At 41.8% G+C, this 24,732-nt stretch overlaps 1 protein-coding gene across 1 annotated transcript in view; it reads left to right on the top strand.

The window, feature by feature from the left end:
- The first annotated feature begins 9,996 nt into the window (after positions 1 to 9,996).
- The window catches only part of SEMA3D (semaphorin 3D), a 136,333-nt gene continuing 121,597 nt past the window's right edge, over positions 9,997 to 24,732 (top strand). The window contains exon 1 of the mRNA XM_056516344.1: positions 9,997 to 10,262. The gene's annotated coding sequence lies outside the window, so the exon portion shown is untranslated. The remainder of the gene's footprint in view (positions 10,263 to 24,732) is intronic.

Here is a 24,732-nt window from a genome sequence, read left to right as displayed (position 1 = left end):
ACTGAGATCCTGAACAATGCTGCCAAAAGAAACAGCTTTTGTGCTTTCAGACAGCCAACATCTTATAAAACCAGGCGGATGAATGATGTTATGTGTAAGGGATGAATAAAAATATCAAAGACTGAAGTTCCAAATAGCCTTGCAGGCCAAGAAAACTGTATTAAAATTCATTCCATAGAAAATAAAAGCAAATAACATTGGGACCAACCTGGGCATTCAGTTTTGCTCCAGAAGCTAAAGGCTTGTGAATATTATTGAAGCAGATTGATCCCTCTTTTTGCAGTGAAATTTCCTAAGGTTTTAGACACATTACTACTCTGAGTTTGTTCATTGATGATAAAGGTGCGAGCCTATGGTTTATGAAAGTTTTTTGGTGAGTATCCTTATTGCCCTTTGATGTTGATAGTATTCAGAGTCATGTTTTTGTATTCAGGGTTTTGAATTTGTGATGAATCTTTTGCCATCAATGTCAGAAGACTGGATTTCATTCTGAATAAAACCAGAAGAAAGATTTTGTTAAGTCAGACTGACAGCCTTCACAATTTAAATTATAGAATTGCACTAAATCCCCCCCAAATTATGCTTCTTATTAGTTAGCATCTAATAATGAAAAAGTATGAATGTAATTACTCAGTGATCTCCAAAGTTATATAGCACTGTACAATTTAAATTTTAAAAAATCCCTAATTCACGCTAATGAATGAATTCATGTTAATGAATGAATTGAACCCAACATTAATCAACAAAGGCACACACTGCTTTTTAACTTTCTCATGCCAGTAAAATATGCAGATGAAAATTTCCTCTCTGTTCTTCAAAGCAGTTGCCAGTTCAATCTACTTTCAGTTATTTATATGTAAAGCATGAATATTGGTAGCTAAAGACTTCAGAAAGAGCTACATCTATTTATCAGGTGTTATACAAACACACAGAAAAATCCATTCTTTTCCTAGGCTACATCAGATTTTAATCAGAAACTATCAACTGACCATCAAACGTGGTAAGAAGAATGGCACTATAGAGACAAACATCCCCTGTGGGTTGGTTATGGGTGAGTGTCACCTCACCTGACTTGACATATCTGCAGATTAAAGTTCAGACAATGAACTAGTCACCATGCTCTGCCTTTGGGGGGCTTCTCCAAATGAGAAGTCATCTGACATTTCTAGAGCAGGATCATGTATTCTTTGGAGGTGCCTGTTTCCCTTCTTGGACTAATTGGGAGTCTCAGGTGACTGGATCATAATTAATGTCTTACTCTTGGCTTGTACTTGCATGGTTGATCTTTCTGCATGACCAAGGTATCCCAAAGAGAGGAACAGAAGAGGTCACAAGCTGAAAAATAGGAAGTGAGGAAACAAAAGTGTACTTTCACCAGCATTTTTTAAATGTGTTATTTAATGAGAATATTCCTCCTTTATCTTAGTTTTGGTCTTCTCTAGAAGAGGGCTGCTGCACTACAAAGGGATTCTGGCAGCAAATCTCAGTGTTATAAGATACATCTTGGAAGAATGTAGGAAGCTGGATCAGCCTCCGTCCCTTGGTCACTTAAGTTACAGCTCAGTTATATATTTGAGATTCTTATGGCCTTGCAGATGCGTCTATGGTGACCAGTCACTTCATTTGTCTCCCTCATTCTATTTTATTCGTGTTTTATTATTTTCTATTGAAATGCATTTTTAATCATAGGGGTTTTTTTATTTTTCAACCAAGAGCTTCACAAATAGAACTGTGTGATTCTTTGATCCCTTATGACATCCAAATATAGAATAGATGTAAGTACTGCCATGTAATTACTCCCAGGTAAACTCTAAAGTTATCAGGTATTTTCAGCCTGTTTAGACATAACCCAGAAATCCCTACCATACATCTGGATCTGCTCCGCTTTTCAGTTTTGCCAACAATATGTTTATATCTGGTAAATAGTCTCTTAGGTCTCATGTATTCAGAGACCTTCACATGCCAAAATAATTTGCTGTTGTACCTTTGCCTTCCAAAAATCAGGATGATGAAACATTCTCCTACAATGGGATTTGCTCTAACACTACCTAAAAATCAGTTATCTTGATATTGATCATGGTTGTTAGCTATGGGAATGAATTGTCCAGAGATTTATCTTCTTTCTAGTTACTTGGCTATTTTTCTTCCTCCCAGTTACTTAGCTCAGGACTGGCACTTTTTTTTAATGTATCTGTTCTAGCTCAGACTGAGGTTGAAGGTTGAATTCAGGGATCATTCACTGAAATTCCTGAGTCAAGTCAGAGATAAGTGATCAAATCACAGTTTTGGCCTTAAAGTACTTCTCTACATAAATGAAGTCTTCTCACTGAACTGACATTAATGTGTAGCTGCCAAGTAGCTCAGACTGACATAATTAATAAATAATAATATATCAAAAATATGTCTAGTGATATCAATGGAAGAATATATACATTAGGATATTAGCTTAATTTCTTTTTTTCTGCTTCCAAAATAATTATTTAACTAGGAAAATATTAAGCTGATAATATTTCTCTGTGCTGAACAAAATTGTTGAAAAGTACACAATTTGTTGAAATTGCAGTCTTCCTTTTTAATATAAAGCTCTGGTTTATTTAAGTTTGTCAGTGACCTGAAAGTACCTGGAGCTTTGCATTGACTTGGTAGATGCAGCATCTTTTCACATGTAAATACTCTTGGTGTAAATGTTCGTTTTCAAAAGCATTTTTTGAGTGCAGCACCTGCAGTCTTTTTCTATGGCCTCAGGTTCTGCTCTCATTGCAATCAATGTCCCAAGTCTTCATTTACTGAAAGAAGAAAATTTGAAAGAGAAAATGTTAAAATCCAGCAAACCAAACCAATCTATATTCCACATTGCAGTTCATGTCTGCAGTTTGCTAAGACAGAAGTTATCTCTCCAAACCAAAGTATCAAATGCTGGCTCTTGAATGCACTGGCATCCTTCTCATTTTGGGTCAAGTTACAGTCTTCTCAGCTGACAGAGCCACTGAATATATCAGCATTTTATATAGATGCATATGGTTTCAATGATGATAAACTTTTTAGAGTTTTGTTGTTGTTGTTATTGTTTTTTATTTTTTTAATCCCTAGCCCTGAAGACTGAATGGCAGCCAGGCATAGCCACATCCAGAAATGCTGCTGATGTAAACTAAATAAAATTTAGTATAAAGCTGAATAAATGATTTATACGGAAAGTAGAAATATATAAAATCAATTAACAATCTGTTAGTTTAGTTTGAATGAAATAACTTTCCGTCAGACTCTGACGGCAATTCTGTTCAATGAGGAACACCAACATGTGGCAGCTCTGTTTCCAGGTTGTAATGCTGAGATGAATAGCACCTTTCATAACAGAGTCCTCAATAACCTCTGGACTTGATCCTGAAAACACTTTGTATGTAATTATGTTGGCTTCAGCTGTACTACTTCAGGGTGGGTTTCAATCATTTAACATTAGACATCTACAAGAAGACATGGAGGCTCCCTCTGCAGTCAAGGGAGAGACATGGAAAACACTAATGAACAAGATGTGTTCCTTATCTCAAGTACTTTTAATTTTTTTTTTTTTAAATGATGGGGTACCTCATCACAGAGGGAGCTTGGAATTGATCTCTGTTGACTGCATAAGGAGCAGCTACAATTCCAAACTTCAGTTTTATGAAATAAGCTTATTTGAAGATTTGAGTGCATTTGGTTTTGTTGAGCAAAGTCTGGGGTTCTTACAGCAGTCAGCTGAGCTACTTGTGGAAAGACCCAATCAATGCAGCATTCATCACTTTACTTAGTGCAAAGCATGCATTGGTAATGACTGATGTCTCCTGTGGCAGGAAAGTGGTACTCTACAGGCTATAGATGCAGGACAATTAGACCTGGATGCAGCTATGATGCAAATGAGAGTAGCATGCAAGAAGAAAACAGTTCATCAAATGGACCAGAACTGTGGTTGATGTGGTGATGGGCTCATCTACTATAAATCTACATCTGGCCATGTGGGAAGAGTGAATTGTGTTCCTGTAAAAGGTTCTATTGAACTGTAAATAAATTAAAAATAAAAGATAAAAAAAATTGTACTGGTGTTTTCCCAACAGCTCCCCACAAAATCCTTTTCTAATTCAAAATAGAGCTTGCTGTGGATGGTTGAGATACTCAAAATACGATGATGTGGGGATTTTGCTAAGCTTTGGGGATCTGGCTTCCATTCACTGGGATTCAGATGTCTCACTAACTTCTTTTGGCTAGGCTAGGTTTCTCGTACAGAGAAACTCAACCTTAAACCTTTGAAGTTCTCTTCTAGAGCTCTCAAAATCCTCAACTTCTATAAATATATGCCTGGCTATATGAGAAGAGGTCTTCAAGTTAAGAGCTCCTTTCCTTCAAACCTGTTGCAGAAATTTCATGAAAGGATTGAAACAGAATACCAACAGAGAACAGAGGAAGTATGTAAAAAAACCTGCTATACCAACTTACTGTTTTCATCCTTCTGACAGTGCTGAAAATTCCCATCTTCCAAACAAATTTCCTATCAACTTGGCCAGTGACATACTGCCTTAAGCTACTGACAACAATCTGTTCTCACTGAGGAGGCTATAACAAATGCAATGTTTAAGAGTTTAAGGGAGGTGATCCTATAATACAATCAAAATAGTTATTTATTGAGGACAGTGAACATGAGCTCACATAATGCATGCTGTAAATCACCAAGGCATGTGGTTCCATTTAACACTATTTTGCTTGAAAAGTGATCACTTAGAGGTGAGGTTTGCCCTAAGTTGGGTAGGAAACAAAAATATGCAAGAATAAGTAACAAATAGGGTGTGTTTTGAACAAAGCTATCTTTTACAGCCATTCAGAGGACAGAACATTTCTATCTATAGAACCATTGCTTGGATGTTTGTCTTCTGTTAACCACAAGTACATATTTTCACTGGAAAAATGCAACTTTCAGGCATTCCCAAAGATTTGTTCATGCTAAGGATAAACAGAACTAGATATCCTGTGTTCTGAGATAAGAAAATACATGGTACCATTTCATTTAATAGCACTCATGCTTTATTAAAATGAAGGTTATTTTATTCTTATTTCAACAGCCACCACTGAGGGGAAGTGGAGTTTTCTGGACACAGCTCAGAGCTGATTTTATTCTTACCCTCCCCTGCTTGGTGCTGAAGCCCATAAATAAATACAGCACTCATTGCCATTTAGGGAGATCAGGATAATGCCTTAAACCAATTAATTCAACGGCTGATTTCACTGGAAGTAAAAATATAGAAGTTTAATTTATACAAAGCAGGAAGATGAGCTTCAGTTAATTTTTCATGGAAATTAATTTCTAACTCATAAAATACATAGCACTGTGGGCTCTCAGAAGCTGATTTGCTTTCCTATCCTGTACATAATGGAAATATAGCAAGCCTTCTTCTTACTATTAATTTTAAAGATACTAAATGAATGTCCCAGACATGATCTGTAGACAAAATTTTTATTCTTCTCACCATATTTGGGGCAGATCCCACATACACTATACGCCTGTCCAGGTCCTGACCAGGGTTAATTAAGAGGGTTAATTTTTGCAGCAGTCAGGAAGGACATGGCCAGGACCCTGGGGTTATTGATACCACCTCACAGCCATGCTCAGGGATAGGGTAGGGTGTTTTCCAGGGTTTTTTTTTTTTTATTATTTTTTTTGGTTTTGGGTTTTTTTTTTTTTTTTCAGAGACATAAAATCAGCATGCATTACTGTGCAGGTGTTGCATTATGATTACCAACACTGGAGTAAAGCAGATTCTCCTCCTCCCAAAGTGGTGAGAGAAGAAGAGAGCAGAGTTCTTCATCTTTCTTTGGAGACCCCAAAGGTCAGCCTAGCTGCATCAGCACAGGGCAATGGACAAATTCTGGCAGGTCTTGTGCAGAAAGAGTGCAGAAAAAGAGCCTTTATCTCCTGATGGACTGCAAGGTGAAATTTAATACCTTACTAGTATTATTCTTTTTCTTACTCATTCTCCTTAACATCTGCCTTCTAGTAACTCTAGTACGTGTGTGTATATATATATACACATCCACATATATATATATATATATATATATATATATATACAGTGTTCTCTATACAGTCCATTAATCAATGCAGGTGCCATTATTGGAAGTGAAAATGCAACTTTTGTCTTCAGAGAATACTGATCCAGATTCTTGGACAGCATTTGATTTGAATTTGACTTTACTGCAAGTGTGGAACTCAGTCTGCCAGTGTGCTTGCACAGTAACTGCAGGAATTTAGTGACCCAAGCCTCCCCAGGGAAGCAAATTTCGTGGCTGAGCCACAAACACAGGCACTTGAGGCTGACTGGATGAGGTGATTTCTGTGCTCATTGCTCCCTCTTCATCCTTACAAAGGCTTCCCCACTCGTGAATCCTTCACTGCTCATCTGGCTTTCCAGTAGATGAGGGTAAAACAGTTCTGGTCTTTAGTGGCTTTATTTATCATGTCTAACAATTTCTTGTTTTGCTGGAAGCAAAAGTAGGGATGGATGGCTGGGAACAAGTGCAAATCAACACCTCATTTCTTGGGCTTGTAAAGAGTGGGAGATTCCTTCAAAAATTTTTGGAGTTGGACATGAATTGCAGAACCTTCTCATGAAGGATCTGAGTCACCAAATGCATGGCAGCTCAACCTGAAGCGATTCACTAGGCCCAGCTTAGCCCAACATTTGGAAAACAATCCCTCTCCTTAAGAGATTTAAGCAATGCCATTGCATTGCATCATGCAGCAGGCACTTCTGTCACTGCTTACAGAAGGAATAATAGTGCTCAGCATAAAGATAAACACTTACAGTGTGGCAGCAGGCTGCTGTCTCGTGTTTCTCCCATAGTCTTTACTAAAGGACTGTCTATTTTACCATGACAATTAATTTCACGTGAAAATAGTGTTGCCTGAAATGTGCCAGTTCGGCATTACAGCGCCTGGACATTGTTCAGATTAATGATCAAGCACAAAATTAAGCAAATGGTAAGTAACAAAAATAACTGACCTTTCTTCCACATTTTAGTTATTTATGAAAGAACTGCTTGGACATTTAATTCATGCTTGTATTATTGTCTGATGAGAAAACAACAATGCAGGTATCTGACGTTCAACTTCTACTTTCATGAGCCACTCAACTTTACAGGAAATTTAAACAGTTGTTCTGGGCACTGGATGTGGAATTTGGCCTTAGGGAAGCCCCAAATTAGCTACTAAAGAAAAAAAAAGGAGAAAAACTCTTCACTTTTGAAAACCATGTTTTAAAGGATCTGTTGAATGCTTCTGCCATCCAATAGTCAGTGTTCTTTCTGCATGAGAAATAATGGCATTATCCTAACCATCATTATAATCATCACATCTTCAAAACATGGGAAGGAACCTTTCTCTTCCTATGGAAACTTTACATCATTTCTGCAAATTTGGCAGAAATTCTTATTTCAGAGGGCATTTCCAACACCCTTTTATGAGCAAAAGTAGTCCTGACCAAAAAGGTCGCTCAAAGAGGTGACATTAACACAAATGCTGAGAAAGGTAAAATTCCTTCTTAGCCCCCCAGTAAAGCTGTACTTATCTGCTCTGGGAATTTCCGAACAGTGGTTTAAAATACAATGCCAATGAATGCATCGAGCGATCATTTACAATGATATTGTGCAGATGGCGAATGCCTGCTCAGGCTGTGTCCATGGCATGACCTCGTGTAACCTTGTCTGAGAGCCTTCCTAGCGAGCCGCACAAAGCGCGTTCGTTCCCTGCTGTCGGCAGAGAAATGTCAATTTATCAGCTTTCCTTCAGCCAGCAGCCACAAGAGGGCGGATTTTTTCCTGCTTTCCTCCACTTTGTGAAGATCTTCTATCTCACAAATGCGGTTTTATAACTCTTGAAAGATAAATCTTCTGATATTTATTCCAACCCCTCCAAGCTGCTAAAATAAAACCATTTCCAAAACATTTATTTCCCCCCCCTACATTTCACAGTCTGTATACCTGTTGACTTGTTCAACAAATGAGAAAAGGAGATATTCAAGCTGATTCCTTTTACACAGGAGTCTGAAACATCACCAGAACATGAAACAAATAGAACTTTGCAGTACATTTTCTCTTTATCAGGATTCATGTTCTCAGCATATCTCAAACCTCTATTCTGTAGTTCTAATAAATGTTTGAAAAAAATAAACCACAAGGATTTTTCTTCCATCAACCTGCTCCTCATTTTCTATTTGTTGAGCCTCTTCAGCTGCAGAAGGGGGTTATCAGCAGAGTGCCTGTGATCTTCAGTGAGTGGGAACAAGGTAAAGTGCAAAAATTATTCTGCAGAAATTCAAAACATTAACTGGGCTCAAATTTGCATCATACTCATCCCAATTATATTTGTATTAAGCAGTGCCATGTGGGGATTAAAGCAGTGGAAAATTTTACCAGTGATAATGATACGATTGTGAAAATTCAGTATAAAATCTCCTTTTTCTTTTTTTTTTTTTTTTGGAGGCTTTAAACAGCAGAAGTCAACAGTGAACCTATCTCCAAATTCCTCCAGTTGTCTTTTGGGAATATAAAAACACGTGTAGATAAGTACAGTATTTATTTGTGTGTGCAGAACTTATAAAAACAATGTCAGTTTGATACTGTAGTAAGCAACTTAAAAAACCTAGGTAAAAAAGGTGTAAAGTTGACTTTTGATGAACTAAAAAACTCCTCTTATTTAGCTTCTGTCCTGTACACCCAGACCACCCATCTGACTTCTGTGTGAATGGCAGGTGAGGATGAAGTTCTGCTGAGGTGAGTTACATGGTGGAAACTCCAATATATTTCCCTGGACTTCTTTGGTTCTGCTGTTATTTCACGGGAGCAACAGTCGGGGTCTGTTCCACAAGCGAGCTGAAGACTTTCAATCTGAGCCCTTCACTGAGGGAAAGGCAGCTCTTGAAAGAGCTCCAGTGTGTGTGTCTGGAAGTGTCTGATACTGCCTGTGCCATGTGTGCAATGGCTCTGGGCCTGTGGGCAGCAGGGCCTTCCTCGGGCAGCCACAGCAGGAAATGTGTGAGAGAGAATGGTTTGGTGTGGGAGTCGGCCGGTCCAGAAGAAATTCTCTCTTAGGAAGTGGTCTGCCAAAGCCAGAGAACCACCAATGGAGCACATTCCGGGGAGAAAACAAATAAATGCCAAGGCAGATGTGTCCCTGGCAGCTACAGTTCCACAAACGGGCAAACTCTTAAACGCGCACCAGCGCTGAGCTCCGGGCCACTCACCAGTGAGTCTGGTGAGCTGGCTCTTTTTCTCAATCAGCCGACAAGCCAGTGTCCTGCCGTTCCCTACCGGGGGAATGTGTCCTGGAGCACCGTGAGCGGAGCTGCTTTAGCCGTGAGGATGAGGAGCAGCGGCCGCGCACGGCGCTCCCTGAGCCAGGCCGGGATGCTGCTGTGCCAGCTCGCAGGTGTGTGCCCGGCAGAGCCGGACGGGGCTGGGGGCCGGCCGGGCACACGGCTCAGGGTCCCTCTGCGGACACACGGCTCAGGGTCCCCGTGCGGGCACACGGCTCAGGGTCCCCTGCGGGCACACGGCTCAAGGTCCCCCTGCGGGCACACGGCTCAGGGTCCCCGTGCGGGCACACGGCTCAGGGTCCCCTGCGGGCACACGGCTCAGGGTCCCTCTGTGGGCACACGGCTCAGGGTCCCACTGTGGGCACACGGCTCAGGGTCCCACTGTGGGCACACGGCTCAGGGTCCCCCTGCGGGCACACGGCTCAAGGTCCCACTGTGGGCACACGGCTCAGGGTCCCCCTGCGGGCACACGGCTCGGGTCCCCCTGCGGGCACACGGCCCGGGATCCCCGTGCGGGCACACGGCTCAGGGTCCTCCTGTGGGCACACGGCCCGGGGTCCCCGTTGGGCACATCGTAGCTGGCGGGCGCTGCCCGGGAGCCGCGGGAGCAAGGGGTGTGTGCGGGCGGCGGCTGACAGACACACAGCCGGACACACAGGCGCACTCTCAGGCGGCAGCCCATTTGCTGGAGGGGTGTGCATGTGCGAGCGAGGGAGTGGAAAGGGGTGGCGGGATGGAGGGCGGGCGGTCGAGGGAAAGTCTGACACTCGCGCAGAAGGAGCGAGACCCTCCGCTGCTGCTGCTGCCGCTGCTGCCGCTGCCACCGCCGGGGAGGAGCCGCGCTCGCACAACGCCTCCGACACCCGGCCCGGCCCGGCCCGGCCCGGCCCCGCCGCGCTGCGCTCCGCCGCTCTCCGGCCCCGGCAGGTACCGCCCGGCCCCGCGGCTCTGGGGCGCTTTCCGCGGAGAAGGGAGGGGGGCGGTGTGGGAAGGAAGGAAGGTGCGTGGGGTCCCCGCTGCCTGTCCCGGACCCTCCGCTCGCCTCTGCCCCGGGCACCGCCGGCGCTGCCCGGCAGGAGCGGAGCGGCGCCGGCACCTGGCGGGTCCCGGGCCACCTGCCTCGCTGTCAGCGCGGAGATGGGGCTGCCTTGGGAACGGGCCGGGCTCTGCCAGCGGTGGGTTCGGGGCTGGAGGGAGAGAAGGAGTTAGTTTTGGGGAGAGGAGCTCGTGTGCTCAGCCCGGCACCCCTGCTCCACAGAGCTGGCTCCGGGCTCTGAGAAGGCAGCAGGGCATGATCAGCCCATGCTCTTCAGCAGAACTGTTGCTTGCTGGAGCGGTGGCGGGATCCCTTCCCTTCTGCACAGCCCTCCAGCATCGCCGTGAGCGCGGCTGTGAGCGCAGCGCACCTGGCTGGATCATCCCTGCTCACAGGGACCACCGCCACTTCGCTTCGTCAGGGAGCTCCCGCGGTGGGAATGCGCCTTGTTTTGCAGCGAATATTGAAAAATTGAAAGTTGTTGCTTGTAGGAGGGAAACATTCCTGAGCGCGTTAGGTAATCGGTGACTGTGCTGCCGGAGCACAAAGCAGCCACCTATGTTTCCTCAAAAAGAGCTTCACTTCGATTTGAATTGGGGCATCATGTCCAAGAATAATAGAGATAAATGGGACCAGAAGCTGAGAAAGCAGCAGTTCACACTGTGTCTGTGTCTCTTGACAGAGGCCAGGAAGATGCAGGCAAGAACTTGAAGAATTACAGCAAGTCACTTTCTCTCTTTTACTTGCAAATCTGGGGGACAAGTAAAGAGACTTGATTTCACTGTTTACCATTTGGAGGTGTTTAATGCTAATGGCACGCTGCCTCTACGCTGTTTTTCAAGTCCTCATTAGTATAATTAATGTGATTTTTTATCTTTGCCTTTTAATTAGTTTATTTAGGTTATTATGGGCTTGATCCAGAAAAGCACATCATCCTGCACACTTCTGCAAAGTGTAAGGGCAAGAGTCTTCTGTGAAAGTTGGGTGTCTAAATAGTTTTCTGAAGAGGAATTGGGGGTATTTTAATCCATAATTGTAAACCTACTGTCAGAGATATCCAAATTCTGCAGGTGCCACACCTCTTTTTCTTAAAATTTCCAAGACAAGTCCTGCTCTGAGATGTCTCATAAATTGAAGCATTTTCGCCTTGATCAGGCTGAGCAGCTTGGCTTCACTTTTAGTTGAACTTTATTTTGGCTTACACATCCAGACTGGCCTGAGATCCAGGAACTAAATTTGCTTTCCCTCTTCTTACGACTGGATCAATCCAGCAGGGATTCTCGGGGTGTGGGCAGCAGAACAGGCTCCCACTAGGTGCAGTGCTGAAGCACTGGGAGTTGTGCTCTGGACCAGGCAGAAGTGTGAATCCAAGTCTCCTACAGTCAGTGTGTGGGCTCTGCCCATTGAGTGCTTCAGCCAGAAATGTAAATTGCAACTTCACCAGTCTCTGCTGTGTCTGAAAATACAAGAATGACTTCTATTACAAGGGCTAGTAGGCGCTTTCAGGACAATAATCCCAAGAAGGGAGAAGTGCCTTTAAGTAGTACTGAGTAAGGTGACTAATATGCAAAAGATGTTATTTTGAGTTGTATTCCTGCCCTCAGTTTTGTATTGGTGAGTAGCTACAGTCAGATCCCCAGAAGTCTGGTACCTCATTTTGACCCCACTCCCAAGTACTGGCATCTGCCTGCTTCTTTCCCAACTGCCATCAACCAACCTCCCAAAACATTGTTATTGCTCTGCTCTTACTCTGCTTCCCAGGGTTTTTTGTTTTCTTTTTTTTCTGAGAGGTGATGTTTTCACAGCATATACCACTGTGTTCATTACACAAATTGTGCTGCAGCCTGGACATTCTACTGGGATTTTGCAATTGAATTAAATGAAACAAGGCCCTGAGGGGGGAAAAGTTTTAATTAAGCTAGAGTGTTAAATGGAAATGGATGTTGTTCATTGGGGGAGAACGCTTTAAAGTATTTGAGGATCCTGCATCTTTATTACTCAGAGATTAAGTAATGATAATTAAGCAGCTAACCATGTAAACAGCAAGTTATTGAAAAGCAAAGGCAAAGGATGAAATGCTCCCAACAGCACCTGTCCTTATTTTGATCCTAGCAGAAGAGATATATATGCTAAGCTTCTCTTCCATGTCACAAAACAAGCAGAGGAGCGAATGTCCCACACAGTCAGGATCTGCACATTTCAACTGGCAGAAAGCCATGATCATTGGAGTCACCCTGTGAGCCTGCTGTTAGCTCAGGGTGGCCAAAATAATGATGTCTTTCTGTATTCCTTTTTAATCCCCGTTTTGCTTTTCCTCTCATTCCTTTTGCTGTTAAAAACCCAGCAGCTCTAATCTCAGATGTCGCTTCAGTGTGTGCCACTGCAACGTAGACATGCCGGTCACCTGTGGGTCCAGAGAGGCTGATTCATCAGCTGGGAATCAGCTGAATTCCCAGCACATGCCAGGATTTCTTTGGCTAAAACCCCTGGTTCTGGAATTGGCCACTGAGCCACCTCTGTGCTCTCTGAGGTTTCCCCTCTGGGGGAATCCTTCGGGGCTGGTTAGGCAGGCTTTCCCACCGCGCTCTCTTGGCAGGGCCGCCTGCGGGATTGCCGGAGCTCTGCTTGGCCCTTTGTCTTTTTAACCCCTGGAAAGAGCCAAAGGTGTGTGCTCAATGTCATTAAATCAGACAGATGCAGGGAACATGCCATGTGTTTGTTTTCTTTAATTTCTGGATTTTCTCCAGCTGCAAACAAGCAACAGAGAAGCTCACAGTGAAGCCATGTGCATGGGACCTGAAGCATAGTGGCTGTATTTATGTGTAAAGGAAATTTTGCTCCATGGGTGTGCTATTTTTAACTTTTTTTATAGTGTTGCATCTCTGTCACACTTCTCTGCACAGTTTCCCCCTGCCCCAACATTTCTGTCTGGGTTTTATATATTTTATAAACTTAGCAATGGCAGTGAGTCATTATTTAAATAATCCCTGTATAAATCTTTAGCTTTTTTATCTTCTCCTTTCTATCCTTTTGTATTCAGAAAGGCCCCTCTCTGGTATTGTTGGTTTTTTTCCACGTTCTAGAGACATGCTGCGAGAACATGCATGTGTTATCTGACAGTGGGTGATAGAAAAAAAGAAAAAATCAAAAAGAAAAAAACACACAGCCCTTCTATTCTGCTCTCCCTTAGATGGATCCAACGTCACGTGGAGGGGATCCAGGATGAGTCAGGAAGCAGCGCTGTGGTCCAAAATTCCACTTTGCATTACAGCTGGAAGGCAGCATTTAGCATCATGTGGATTTATTTTCTTTTAACGGGAACTGCAAAATAATTTATGGAAGTCACATAACCTAATGGGCAGAAGAGATAACAGTAAGCCAAGAAGAACCTGGATTCCCATCTGGGTTGAATCATTGACTCAATTGACTATCAGTGTGATGGGTGTGGTAGTTTAAGCCTGGGACATTATACGAGCCTTAACTAAGTCATTGCACTTCCCCACAACGTAACTGGAAAATGTGATTAATACTCAGAGCTCTGTGGGTACCTGAGAGTTTCCCTAATAGTTTCCCTGTTCAGACTCAGTACAAGACATTAGAGACATTTATTTTCAAGCTTAATTTTCAGGACAAATCTTAAACGGCTCAGAACATATGTGGCTAAAGACAAATTCATGCTTTAGAGCTTATATGTGCATGGAGACCTGGAACTTGTGAGGACTTTCTGCACTGCATGATTTTCACATTGGGTCTCTTACTCAGCTTTCAGTAACACTTATTCTTTTTTGTACATCTTCGCATATTTTTCTTCCTGTGCTACTATAAACAGAAGAGTTGTGTGAGCTTTTTCTTTTAATGTGGTCAGTTTAAAAGCAAAATAAATAACCATAATTAAACTGTTTCCAATTTAGCTGGTCAGAGAACCAGGAGACTTGCAGGAAGCAGATGTCATGTAGCAGAAGAGAGGCTAAAACCTCTGTAACATCTAAACATACTCCAATGACGTGCTAGGTTGTTGTTGCTTGCTTTTTTTTTTTTTTTTTTTTTTTTTTTTTTCCAAGGGGGTGGGCAGAAGAGAAGTTACCAGTTTTCCTGGAACATCCTCTTCCAAAATTCTTGAAGACACTGCAGCACCAAGTCTGATCTCATCTTGTGTCAGCATAACTCACGCCTAAATGCACTGGGAACAGAAAGCCTAGGATTAACTAAAATTATACAAAGCTAAAGCTGTCATAAAATGAAAGACTTGGGCCTGTTCTCAGTCTATCTGTTCTTAGTGACTTCAAGAGACTTAAGCACATGTTTAAAGATAGGCTGCTGTGTAAAATGCTCTCTTGAAAGAGTTACTTTCATAAAGTCTAAGCCTAGAGTGAGACTGAGCCTTTTAAAAGTTAAGTGCAGTCTTGAGGGCTGGTGTGGTCAAATAGTCCAGCTTAATCTTGGCTAGAATAGTAAGATTTTGAACAGCTAGATCTAATGGTATGTGCCTACCTAACTTGTTGTATTCCCCTGGAATTTATCAATGACACACTCCATATAATTGTGGTTACTTTGTGTCTGTCTAAAATCCTTTTTTGGTTTTGCAAGGAGGAGAGTGCAAAGAGGGAGTATGTAAAAAATTCTTTCCTAACCAAAAGCAAAAAGTTGATTTTTTTCCCTTTCCACAATGAAGAATTAAAACAATGTCTGTTGCTCTCATGCTTAATGTCAGAATCTCGGCTAAAAAGTAGTAAGAATAAATATGATGAATTTTTCATATGGAACTTATTCCCTGTAATTTTATAATACATATGTGTGAGGTTTTATGAAGGCTTTTACTAAAGGGCTTTAGTAATAAAGGAAAAATGCTCATAACATCCTTGGGTATTCAGAGAGCTCCACTTTGAGAGAGGGAAATAAAATAAAGGGCAATGACAAGTAATAATAGGCTGTTACAAGTGCAGTTCCTTTCTTCCAAGATTTACAGTAAAAACCAGCTCTAACTGTAAAGTTCTCTGCACTATCATAATCTGTAGCTTTCCAGGATGTAGCATTCTCATATCCATTCTCTTACCTTGTGAAAGAAAAGTTCCACCTGCATATAAATTACCTCTAAATAAATCCTTTCTTTCATTTCATGTGTTATTTTGTTTTTTTAAGCAGGTGCTTGAAAACCTTTATTAAGAACATAAATAAATCTTCCAAGCTTCTACTTGTGTTATGTCCTGCTAATAGAGTGATTGTATGTTATACCTCTCTGAAGATCTATTTTTTTTCAACAGAAATCAGAGAAGACACAGGAACAAATTTGTCACTTGTGTTTATATAGTCATTAGTTACAAGCAGTGGGCCTTTTCTCATTTAGAGAAGCTTTTATTAATTTAGTAGCTGTATTTCAGTAGCATTTGGACGGGCCTGTCAAACATCATAAAATGGTTTGGGTTGGAAGGGACCTTGAAGATCATCAAGTTCCAAGTCCCTTGCTGTGGGACTCATTTGGGATCCTCAGCAATGAGCTCTCACAGCAGACAGATGTGAGTAGGGTCAATCTTTCCTTCTGCTAATATTTAAAATAAAAACTAAATTATAAAAGAAACCTTTAGCCCATATTTCAGTGGCTCAGTGCTGAGGTGGCCTGGAATGGGAGTTTCCTAGGTGTGGGTCAGAGCAGTGGTGTTGCTGATGTTCAGGAGTGTGGCTTTCTCAGCTGCCTCAGTTCCACATTTTTGCTCCACTGTCAGTCCCAGCAGGAAGAGACTGGCTTTGCACTGTCTTCCAGAAATAAGACCTCTTTTACTGGATCTGCCCCAATTAATATTTGGTGTAAGTGTTGGTATTTCCTACTTGATACTGTGCTACACCACTGAATTAATCATAATGAGACCAGTCCTTGCCTGTTCCCAAGGGAGTGTGCTAACCTTGGAGCTGCTACATGAAGGGTGTTGGGAGAGGAGGATCTTGTCCTTCCAGTCTGGGAGAACTGGGCACTCTGGAGCCCAGCTCAGCTTTGCAGGTGAGGTACAGAGCAGTGGCTGTTCCTGAGCACCACAGGCACTGCTCTGTGCTGTGTGAACCTGTGGCCCAGGTGCTGTGGGCAGAGGTGGATACATGTAAAGCCTGGAAACAGCAAAAGACAGCTTTATCCTGCTCTTTAGGGCTGAACTTGGCTGACTGAAGAGTCAGCTAATATCATAAATCTCTGTTATTAATCTGATTTTTTCCTAAAACTATTTTAATAGGCAAGGATGCTTTACATAACTACAGTCTGAATCACTGGTCAGTTGATCTGATGTCTTACACAATCTGTAATCTTGTCAGAAGTGAGGTTTTCTCAGACCTCATGAAACCCAAGGTGTTTATTTTAAGACTCAATTTATTATTTTGCAAATTGAACTCAAAGCTTTAAAGGCTTTAAGGAAAGGCTGACTTGATGTAATTTTTGGAGTGTCACCCCCACCTAACTGAGGAAAAAGTAAGAGAATTGGTGCATCCAAGAAGTTACAAACATTGTTCAGGCCCCAAGGGTTTTTCAGGTGCTCTTTCTAGAAAAAAAAAGGTGCATTTAGCTGTGCTCCTCTGTGCTGTCTTTTTAAGATGAATGTCCTGGGTAATACTGTTTGCAGTGTACAGGTTTGTTTTGGAGTTACAATTCAGTGTTTAGAGTCCTCTAGTGACATCTACAAAAAGCAGATCTATTTCATCTCATAAAGCTGCTTCAGCTTGAAAAAAAAAGGAAAAAATGGAATGAAACACCTTTCCCAGTATAACATCCCAGCAACCTGTGCAACTTTCAGTGAATTTAAAGGAGTTTTCACATTGAAAGATTTCTGTCCTTAGATAAAATAATTATAAACTGCTTAGGCTAAAGATTGATTAAACTCACATAATAAAATTTATATGAAGGGGGAAATGGGCTGATTTTCTTAAGGCATCTGTCTACAAATTCACATGTCTGTGATTTGGTTTTTAGTTTTTATTTCCCTAAAGAGTTTTGCACTTCTAAGTACAGATAAATTGCTATGCTGTCCTCAGGAGACTGAAGCTCCTGTGTCCTTTGCTTCCTGTGACTTTGCTACACCTCATTACTTTCCTAAATGGCAACACGAGCACCATTATGAAACTCGTAACTCAGACAGTTATCTCCTCAATGGTACTTAAAATCAAATCCTTCCTGCTTGGTGAAAGATGAGTTACTGTGCTTTGGCTCCTTAAGTGATGGAATGATGGAAGGATTGTTTTTTTTTCTCTATTTGTTGCTGTTGTACACTGGTGTGTAAGGATGAAGAATGTATACTGAGGCACAATACACTACTGAAAGCCCCAGTGCCAATTTCTCTAGCTTTTCACAGCCTGACAGAAAAGCAGGTGTGTTCAGCAAACACTGCAGGGAGTTTGTCTCAATCCCAAACCTCTGCTTTCAAAGCAAGACAAAAAAAAGCAGAATGAAATTGTTATCTTTCATTTAAAAGCCACGGTGAGATTCTGTGTGGTTTATCTTTTTTTTTTTTTTTCTTCCCCATTGTGCTGGGTCTGTGCTACTGCCAGCATGTCCTGTGGCATAAAGGATTGATCTTTCCTAACAGGAATTGACCATCCTTACCTTTTAGCAGCAGCAGCAGTTCTCCAGGTGGTTTCAAGTCAAAGGACAATCTGCTCCTGCTTCCAAACTCCCCTCTGAAATTCCATCTCTTTCCTACAGTTAAACTCTTTCTTGTGCTTTTGTAAAAGCTTCAGGCATAGTTTTCCTGTATCCTGTCAATTCCCAGAAATGGTCCTGACATGATGAAAATCTCTCACTCCCCAGGGGTACTCTACTCTAGCAGTCTCACATGTGGGATGTTAAACTGTTAAAGGGAGAGAATTCAGATAGATTTCAGGTCTTGTGCCAGGTTTTCACGACAATGGTAGAAATTCCTTTGTGATAACTTTGATATCACAGGCACAGCTGTTCTGCAGTTGGTCAGTGATGAAATATGGATAGTCATTTTTTTAGTGAAGACAGGCTTTATTTCTATTTTTATCTTAGGTTACCACCATTATTTATGGGTAATAAAATCTGTTCTAGTAAATGGTGTTAAAAAAAAAAAAGTACTTTCCATCCTTTCTGTGCTTTCCTTCCTTCCTTTCCCTACAAACAAGGTAAATGCCACTGAAATGATGTGAGAAAAGCATTTTGGAATGTGTGTGGATTTGTTGTGTTTTATTTTCCATCCAGGAATTCAACATGACACAATGGAAAGTGGGATTTGACATCTCCAAGATAAAGTTTAGACAATCTATAAAGTGCTGCACTCATCTTTATAAGATAAATAGTGTGTAAGGCCAGAATAACTGGGACACAGTGGCTTTGATAACAAACAGCATTGTTATCTTCAGTGCTAGCATCAGCAGAGATTACAGAGGTCTGTTGTAGTGGCCCTGGGGGAATCTCACAAGGACTTGCAGTAGGCAGTTTACAATTTGTTTTCATTCTTTTCTCAGCAAAATACTGGTTTGATGCTTGGAAAGCATGACCCTGTTTAAATTGTGCTGACTCTCTTCATTCTGGTTTGAGCCACAAGGGAGAAGAGGTGTGAGCACAAGCAGTCAGAAAAGTTAAAAAGGTGCTGGTGGAGGATGGAGAAATAAGTGAGGGAACAGTTTGTTCTGAAGAGCCAACGAGACTCTGTGGGCCTTGTGCTTGGGATTCAGGATCCCCAGTCAGTGTCTCTAGAAGATCAGTAGTTTTTTTCCAAATTGTTTTACTAGATCTCACCAATGGAATCTGGTCTGAGCTGCCCTTATATCATGTGATGGAAATCTTGCCAGGCTTAGCCTGTGTGCCACTGCTCAGAAGGAAAACCCAGCTATGCTGAGGAGGCTGCAGCAATTGCTCAGAGCTCTTTTTGGACATCTCAAGTTGATGGTGTGACCTCAGTCCCACGGGTGTTGTTTCTCATGTAGCAGTCATTTCCACCTTCTGCTTTTCTGTTAGGCTGGGAGAAAGTCCCAAAATAGGCCTTTGGGTTTTTGGCAGTGTTTGCTGCCTAAGCACTTACTCTTCGTTCCCCCTCAGAGATACAGTGCTGCCTGGGATTCTCTGGTGTGTGTAAAACTCTGAAGTAATTTGTTCCTTTTCTGGTGGTCTGCAAGACAGGTTGGAAACCCTGACACAGAACAAACATGTTTCCTTGTTCTGAAGCTGGGTGATTGGGCAGAACTTTCTCATACTTGTGTAGGAGATTTAAAAACAACTGTTTGAGAAGAAGGACAAGGCAGTTCCATGCAAAGGATGTTGCAGAATCTTGTTTTCTTGGTATTCTCAGAAGCTGAATCTTACTTGGACAATAAGAGCTAGTCCACAAACAAGCTACTGGATTCAATATAAGGGTAACTGTGTAAAGTTTTAGGAGTCTAGCTCATACAGGAGATGATCAAATACCCCTCTAACAATCAGAAGTCTGAAAAATCTTTTATAATTATTTCAATATCCTTCTTGAAAGGTGCATGGCACTTTACCTGTGTGTTTCCCACAAGCTGTCTATACTCCGTGCTCATGGTTTTTGAGAACAGGGTTAGACTTTGATAATTCAAAGTTGATACATGATTGTTTTGATTAGTTAAGGATCAAGGCAGATATCTTAGAAGGGGACAACTGTACTTGTTTAGTACTGGTGTTTTTATCTTGTTGTTTGCTTGAATAGTATGGGCCTCTCTCTCTACAGAAACTGGCTTTTCTGTTTCACTTTAATGAGATAATTAAAAAAAAAAAAGTCTTTCCAGATGAAAGGAAAAGAGTTTGTTTTATAAATTGACCCATACTGCAACCCAGGTGCAGTTTCCAGGCAAGTCAGAGGACATTTTCAGCATTCAGCAGTTCTCCCCAGGATTATTCTAAGAAGCACGTATCACCCAGTGCTGAAGCCTGCTCTGGACTGATAAAGTTTGTCTACATGTGGGAGTCAGCTACTGTTCAACTGGAATAACAGTGTGCTGAGTGGTATCTTCCTCACACTGACTCTGCGTGCCCTGTCCCAGGGTGTCTGCCCTAAAGCTCTTGTTCAAATGAAGCAAATTGCTTCCAAATTCAGTAAGTCGCTTCCTTCAAATGCACAGTTCTGTGTGATGTGATTGCAGAGCAGCCAGTGTGCTGCTAATTCATATATTACTGTGTCTGGACTCTTGTGTTGACGTGCCCCAAGTATTTAAATTTTAAGATCTTGGTCAATTACTTCTCTAAGTGCAAGGGATGTGGTGTCAGTGCACTGTGCTGTGATGCAGAGTGCTCAGAAGCTGCATACCAGAGCAGAACTCTGGAGTGAATGTAGTATTTTCACTGATTTTAGTGCAAGATCCAGCTCTGCTGATGCTCCTGTGTTTAGTTGTATCACAGTAATACCTCAAAAATCCTGGAATTTTGGCCTCACTGTGCTCTTACTGCTAAGTTAAGATCTAAGGACAGCTTAGAGAAGACCAATAAAAGTGAGAAGGGAGGCTTGGAGTCAGGTTTGATTTATGGGGAAGAATGAAAGGCTTTGAGTGGGCATAGCTTGTTAGAGTTTGACAAAGAAGAAGACATGACTGTAAATACTTCAAAAGTTTTATTCAAAAAACAGCAGAGGATTTGCTTGATGTTAAGGACATTCCAAAGGTTAGGGCAACAGCTCAGGAGACCTGGGGTTAATTCCATGACACATGTCCTTAAGGCAAGTCAATTCTGCTTAGATCCTAGCAAATTCCTAAGGGCACCCACTGCTTTGTCTACATCACTGAGTATTTGTCAGCGACTGAAAAACACCTAATTTAGACAATTAACTTGCTAAATGCCTTTTCAGGTCTAGAACTTGGCCTCTACTTGCCTCAGCTGTAAGTGTCTGTAAATGAGTAAAAATTACCATTTATCATAGAAAGAGCGTGAGGATTACAGATTTGGAAAGTATGGATGTTCAGATATTGTAACACTGCAAGTACAGTGAGTGGAAAAGCTAATTAAGATGGGATTTATTTCACTTGTCTGAAGTGTGAGATGGTCACCTAATCTTCCTCTGTTTTCTGTACAGGACGAGGTGCTTCCAGGGGCAGTGCAGTATCTGAGCCAGGGGATGAATTAACTCAGCAGTGCCTGTCTCTGCCCTCTCTGGAGGGAGCCAAGACAATGCCAGAATTTTAGATGGTTGAAATTAGGCAAGATGAATGTTATTTTAAGAATATAAGGATCAAATAAAATCAACTCAGCTTGATTTTAAGGGGGGAAAAATGTCTTTATTAAATGTGTTTGCTGAAATGTTCTTTTAAAACAATTAGAGAAACCTCCTCAAAGAACTTGTGTTTTCTTCTTTTTATTTCTTTTAAAACATTAATGAAGTCTTTTATTAATATCTAACTACATGATAGAGCTCCCATTTTTCCTGTTTCCCTGAAGCAGTCCTTACACACACTAGCAACATCCCACAAGTGCTACTGTGCTGTGTATTACTAAAAATGTTATGTCATGTACAGCCTATATGTCCCATGTTACCCAACACTACACTTGAAAATCCAGACCTTAGTAACTAAATGGGAGTTAAACTCTTTTGGCAACTTACTTCTGATGGCTCTTGCTTTCATACAACAGCCTAAGCAGCTGGAAATACTCTGTGAGCTCTAGGTGGTTGCTGTCTCTTTGAGAAGAACTGATCCTATGAGGAAACACAGTTGTGGACATTGTGAATTTAAAGGAAAAAATGTGGGAAAATTTAAGTTAGCCAGAGAAGAGTTAGAAAAATTTTGAGAGCTTCTATGGGTGCTGCTGGAGGTCCATGTGTAAAGCTGCTGTAGGATGCTGGGGATCTGAGAGAAAATTAGGCAGTACAGATTCATGAGGAATATCAGGATGAACTGTCTGAGGTCTCTGCTGACCCATGCAGTGCCTGTGGATTTCCATGATACTGGACTAGACTTATGCTTGGGAATGTCTAGAATGTGCTTAATTCAGAAGTGTTTGCAGGAATTTATGTTTATTGTTTTTACCTGACCTTGCAGACCCAACACTATTGCTTTGGAAATGAGAGCTGAACTGTCCTAAGAACTTAGAGGGGCATTTAGGTTTTGCACAGAGGACCTAAACACAGTGGGGATTTTATCTTTGTGTAAAGCAGTCGTGACTCTGATCATAACGTGAAATAAGTACTCCCTAATTTAAGAAATGCATTTAGGTCACAAGGTTATGAGCTTAGAAGCCCATCTTCAATCAAAGTGAGACTTAGTGAGTTAGGTGGGAGGTGCACCCATTGGTGGTTCCCCAGACAGTCTGGGCTTGAATTAAGACTTGTGTTCCTGGACACTGTAAGGACTCTTGGCTGTTCCTGCTGCAGGCAATGTGTAGGGGAATAAGGACAGAGATTATGTGAATTGTACTGAGATCAGCTGCCTTCTGGGCTCCCTTGTCACCCCAAAGTCATAATCCTCCTTTGGGTCACTCCAAAGCTGTGATTTCACATCACCCACTTGGTGCTTTAACTCAGTGGGCAGTGGAAGATGTTTACAGGTGACCAGAGCTTCAGACATGCAGAGGATACCTCCGTGTGTGAGTGTTTGTCCTTAGATCACTGCAGGTAGTAAGATACCTAGGACAGAGAGAAAACAGGCAGCAGTGATAGGAGCTGTACATTGCCTGTATATTGCCAAGTAGCTGTTGTGCTCTGCCTGCCACTCTCATTAACAACTGCCTCACTTTTTCCTCCCTCTGACTGCCTTCTCCATCTGGTCTCATTCAGCATGTATTTAGACTAGAGGCTGCAAGGAGGAGAGGCCCTTGCATCCTGCTTGATAGTATGTGCAGCACTTTGGGGTCCTGCCCTGGCTGGGGCCTCCAGGCACTGTCCCAGTGTAAATAATACATAAAAATAGATCAGCAGTGTAACATCCATCAAGAAAGCCATACAGAGACCTAACAGTGTTTTAGTGTTGAATTGCTCTACTGTCTACCATAGGGTTCCTGCACTAACTTGCTGCAATTTTCTGAATTAGACAGACCATACAAAGCCTTGTATCCATGGGCAGTGTGCAGGGAGCTTGGGGGAGCACTGTAATTGCTAAAATCAGGAAGTGAGCCAAAGATGATCTATAAGTATGTGGAAGAACGCATCTTTTGTGATGTTCAGAATTTTATCATTTTTGTTTTGGAGGCTTTCCAAGATTTAATAGCAAAAAAGCAACGAAAAAATTTGGAAGTGAAGTAATCATGCCAAATTTTAGCTGCACAATAACTGCAATAGCCTGGGCATTTGCAGAAGTTTCTGCTCTTGTGACACGGCACCAACTGCTCATGTTGCACCAGGTGGGATTACATTAAGCAAAAGGAACTAAGTGATGCAGACAGCTTTTGAGGTGTGCAAGTGCAATACCCAACAAAAGTAGGTATTATTATCACCTGCACTGCTAAAGTTCATCTGCACTCAGAGCCTCACTCGACTATTTGCTGGGTACAAAGAACTTGAGCTGAAACTGATGAAAGAAATTAGCAAAGACCAAAGGTACACTTCAGAAATGAGGTAGGGCTGTTTTCATTCAGCTTGGAGTCAGGAAGGTGCAGTGCTTTGCTCTTGCACAGTTAGAAGTAATTAACAGTTCCTTGCAGTCAGTTTGATGGGATTTCAGAAAGGGTTTGGAAGATGAAAGTGGACAAATGCATGGCCACTGAGGATATGTTTCTTGTAAGGGCAAAGCATTGGACCTGTAGCACCAATTCTCAGATGCTTTTCAAGAGAAGTTGAAAACATTTTCAAACTGTTGATCCACTAAATTTGAAAGATCATTTTGTATGTCCTTTTCTATTTAAAAGGAGGTGCAAGTGCCAAGAACTGTGCAAGTGAGACTCCTAATTCTTTCTGTATCAGAAAAACTGGTGGTTCCCGGTTTCAGTTTCTTCATACTAAACAAAGTCCTTCTGTTCTGCAGAAATCTTTATAAATACATGTAGGGAGGCTGAGTCTTTGGTTTCCACAGATTGATATAAACCCATGAAGAAGTTTCTCCATTGCTTTCAAGGAAGAGTCAGGCAAATAGCAAGCAGCAAGAAAAGAGGTAAGCACTTGTGCAGTCTCCATTCATATCATTCACACTCACACATTGGGAAAAGAATTCCCAGCTTATGAGTGGGCTCAAAATTAGAAGAGAAACATCCCCAAGGCTTCTGGAATAGAAAAAAGAAAAGAATCTGCAGAAGCTCAACTCTCAACAATTGTTAAAAAAACCCCAGCAGCTGGTTGGCAGAAGTGCTGTTCTTTGACATAAAATACTTCCTGAAATTCTTTCTTCCAAGATCCATGCTGATTTTTTTGTTTTAGTTTTTCTTACACATGAATTAATTAAAAAAAAATTAGGCATCTCATCTGGATATGACATGAGATGCTGGCAGTACTT

This window comes from Oenanthe melanoleuca, chromosome 1A (assembly GCF_029582105.1).
Source record: "Oenanthe melanoleuca isolate GR-GAL-2019-014 chromosome 1A, OMel1.0, whole genome shotgun sequence".
Classification (NCBI taxonomy): Eukaryota; Metazoa; Chordata; class Aves; order Passeriformes; family Muscicapidae; genus Oenanthe; species Oenanthe melanoleuca.
This window is presented reverse-complemented; position numbering and strand designations above follow the sequence as displayed.